The 4,148-nt window shown below is 53.5% G+C and overlaps 1 long non-coding RNA gene across 1 annotated transcript; it reads left to right on the top strand.

The window, feature by feature from the left end:
- The first annotated feature begins 621 nt into the window (after positions 1-621).
- LOC311424801 lies at positions 622-3,555 on the top strand. Its single transcript, XR_014686200.1, has 3 exons — positions 622-849; positions 1,367-1,417; positions 1,536-3,555. It is a non-coding gene; the product is annotated as an uncharacterized lncRNA (long non-coding RNA).
- Positions 3,556-4,148: the final 593 nt, after the last annotated feature.

Here is a 4,148-nt window from a genome sequence, read left to right as displayed (position 1 = left end):
AGGCCTGCTGAAATCAGTGGGGAGCACCATCCTATCTGTGGTGCCAAGAACTCTTTGGTAGGCGACAAGATCCTGGACGAGCCCCCAAATTGTGAGAAAAATCTCAATAATTTTCTTCAGACAGGATCTTCTGTGAAGCTTTTTTATTCATAATTGCAATGGCGGGCATCCTGCAAGCAGGAGGGATGGTAAAAGTTTATCATAACGTTATATTTCCTATTACCCAACACCAGATTTCTCCCTTAATTCCTAACTGGTTGAGTGCTACAGGTTCACAACCTACTTGATGCACTTCTATACCATATATTGTATAATATAATTTGACCATCCATTAATTTCTCCTTTTTCTTTCTTCTCTCGTGACTAGAGGGCCCATGAGTTCTGTTTTTACTGATTTAATACTGCTCATCCTGTTTTTCTTCGTTATCCTCCTTATTTTGGGACAGTAGGACCTTCCCCTTATCTACTTTACATATTTCCCACTGCTATGCTGCACAACGATTTTTGAGTATGCAAGGTTAGTGGAACTTTCCACTGCAAAAACACCTTTATTGAAAAACAAACAAACAAACAAAAAAAACCAAACAACTTTGTTTCTCACATTGTGTCTCTTAAATCTGTTGTACTTTAGGGGCCAGGGTGGCCTGAAATCCACACATCACCTGCCTCCCCAACGAAGGAAACAAAGACATGCTAAAGCAGTTCATCCTGGAGAAGTCAAAAGCTGCCTAGTGCCTTGGGAGCCACGACCTCTGAAGAAAACTCACTGCAGCCAAGTAATGATTTAGGCCTCCTTGATGCCAACTGTTCATCGTACAGGACAAGGCAAAGCAGGGAAATCTTTTAGGGGTATGTAAAACAGTGAAGGCACTCAATTCAGTTTTAGAATGCAGGCATCCTGTAATTGTGGTGCTGGACGCACAGGGGATCACTCTACCTAGTGTGTGTGTCAAATAGTTCAAGCTGTAGGTGTTACATGTAATCAAAACATATATAATCAATGGATATCTAAGAAATAATTAACATATTATTCATACTATTTCCTGGAAATCATTAAAGTATGTGAATATCTATGACATACATATATGCACATTTGCTTTTCCAGGTGGTCTTTCAGGGGTTTCTGCTGGTTGTCAAGAGTCTACCTCAATGTGTACCCATTGAAAAAATCAAAGGTGATGCGGTGACTCCTGGCTGCTAGCCGATAGCATTTGTCCTGCCTTTGGCAGTGAGGCTGCGTTGGCCTCAGCAGGGCCAGACCTGGTGGTGTGCAGCCTCCAGTTGCATGCCCCCCAACTAGTGGGCTGAACCCCGCAAATTATGGGGCTGCCCCCAGCAACTTAATGGCACAGTTTTTCCCTTCCAGGAAAGGGAGCAGCATGGCCTTCTGGAGGAAGTCACCGGCCTTCAGCAGACGGTGAGGATGGGAACAAAGAACCAGGGGTGCCCCGCAGCACTGTGCCCTCACCCCAATGCACCACCAGCAGCCTTCAGTCCAATCTCACTGGATATCAACCCACTTTCCTCTGGAGCAGAACTCAGTGCTGCTCGCTGAGGCCAAGGGAAGAAAAGAGAATCTGCAGGCACCAGAGGCACAGAAGGATGCCATCCTGCAGGTAAGAGGCAGCCGAGCCTTGTCACATGCTAACAAACCAGCTCCCTCAGCTGGGGGGGGACAACGCATGAGGCTGGCGGCCCCTCCCCCATTATGCCCATCTGTGGAGGCCAATGTGGCCACAGCCTCCAGCCCTGCTGCGTTGCTGTGGTGTCCTGCCACAATCGGCCTTCGCCAAGGTGAGCAACATGATCCCTCTCCTCAAGTGAAAAGGCTCCCCAGGGCTCCAAAGGGATGGGAGTCACCACCGGCACCCCAAATTTGTTGCTGTTCCCCCCAGTTCTGCAGATGATGTGTGGCATGCAGGACCTGATGGAGGCTTTGCAGCACTACGAGGGCGCTGTGTGGGCATGGCCCCCACAAAGTCCCCAAATCCAGCAAAATGGAGAGGAGAAATGGGAGAAAGCTTAACAAAGTCTTTTTCTTCCCCCAAACTCAAGGAGCTACAAGTGGAGATCAGCAGCCTCCACAGACTGCTGAGGCAGACACTGGAGGCTTTGGCCACGTAGGTGCTGTGGGTACTCGGGGGGACACAGGGCTCTCACTGGCTGAAAATGCCCCTATAAACTCCCAAATCTGCGTTTTCATCCTTTCTTCTAGCTCAGCCTCAATCGCCATACCTATTTGTGAGGCGGAGGTCAGGGCAGACGGCCGCCAGCTGCTTTTTGGGGCTGCATGCTAGAAATCGGGGCGGTCAGAATCTTAAGGAGTAGGAAGATGGGAGGGAAAAAAATGGGTAGAATTGTAATAAAATGTGGGCATGCAAAGACCGTGGACACAAGTGTGGCCCCTGCAAACCTGCACTGGCTTGGAGTGAGGGCACATGGTGCTTTGGGTCCCCCAGAATTCCCATCTACCCCTTGCCCATACTGCCCATTTCCCCCCACCCCCACTTTCCAGCCCTCCCCGCATCCCCCAGTGCCCATCACCGCCACCCCCTCGATGCCAATCACTGCCCCAGTTTCCAGCCCCCCAGCCTCTTCCTCCCACAGGTGAGCCCCAGAGCCTGAGGCACAGCTGCTTAGCACAGAGCCGTGGAGGGAGGTAGGAATCATCAGAATCACATCTTTTCCCCCAGAAAATGTCAAGCGGGGGGCAGAGGAGGAACGGCCATATCACCGCCCCCTCAATCACCATGTTCCCCACAGCCAGCCCAGTGTGCAAACCAGAACTGCCGGCGCACATGGTGGTAAGTGGGGGTCCCACAGCACCCCACACTGCAGGTCAGGAAAAGCCCGGGAGGTTTGGAGGGGCACTGCACCCCCCAGATCTCCCCCCAGACCACTGAGTGCCCCTGCAGGCTCCTCCCACACCTGCTACTGGTGCTGCTGCTGGCACTGCTCTGCCTCCTGCCCCACATCACTCCACGGCTGGAGCTGAGCTACCTGAGATCCCCCCCACTGTGAGAAGACCCAGGTAAAGTGACCGGACCCTGCTGTGGGGCACATGGAAGCCCAAGCCCCATAGTGGGTACAGCAGCGCATGGGGAGGTGGAGTAGAGTGAGTGTGGAGCGGGGTTAGGCGGAAAAGTGGATGGAGGGGAGAATTACGGAGTGGAGTGTGGGGCTCTAGGGCAAAGCGTGGGTGGGCTGTGGGACGGAGCACAGTGCTTGGGGCACAATAAATGCCCCCCTGCCCTATAGTTTACCTGCAGGGGCCAGGCTGGAAGCCAAGGCACCAGGTCATTTCCCCAGCCCAGCCACCCCATCCTGCAGTGCCAGACACCCAGGTAACACCCCTCTACTTTTTCCAGGTCGCAGCTCCCCCTGCATAGCACTGGACCGCCCCCATGGAAGCTACTCACCCCTGTGCCGTGGGGCATGGGGGTGCACGCGAATGCCCCCAATGAAGCCCCCCTCCCCCACAGTACCCCACTTCTGAGGGAGGCTCTGTATGTGCTGCCCCACAAAAAGGAGGAATAAAGCTGTGCCTAGCACTGCCCTGCGTCACACAGAGTGAATGGCGGGCCTTTGTGGGCCTTTCTACCTTTTCCTCACCTACAGCTCTCTCAAGCTCCAGGGCCTCAAGTCTGTTCTGTAAGGGTACCTGGGAAGGTGGGGCCGGTGGGGGGGGGGCATCACCTGCGTTGTCGAGCAGGGACCTGTTTCCATTCCTCCTCAACTCCTAGGTCCCCTCCCTCTGCCCGACAGCAACAGAGCAAAGGCTTCACTCCCATTTGTGGTGTCTCACCCCAGTACCTGTCCTTCAGGCCCTGCAAGGAGTTGCTCCACAAGTTTATCTCCTGCTCACACTCCCTGATATCCCTCAACCTCTCCACCTCCTCCTTGAGCTCTGCCACCAGGCAGACCAGGTCATCCACCTGCTCGCACCTCACGCACACAGTCTCTCTGCCCCCCGCAGGTGGTAGCAACAGGCTCAGGCACTCCCTGCATCCAGAGACCTGAACTGCCGCAGTTTTGAGCAGGTAGTCAGTCTGGGTATGTACAGACTTCCTAGAGAGGGCACTGTGCCTGGTGGAGACCATTGCAGCTGAGCTAGCGGTAACGTGCTGTTAGAGGAGTTGCTTGTATGG

The sequence above is a fragment of the Aythya ferina genome (assembly GCF_964211825.1).
Source record: "Aythya ferina genome assembly, chromosome: 28".
Lineage (NCBI taxonomy): Eukaryota > Metazoa > Chordata > Aves > Anseriformes > Anatidae > Aythya > Aythya ferina.
Note: the sequence above shows the minus strand (reverse complement) of the source record. Positions and strands in the feature narration are given on the sequence as shown.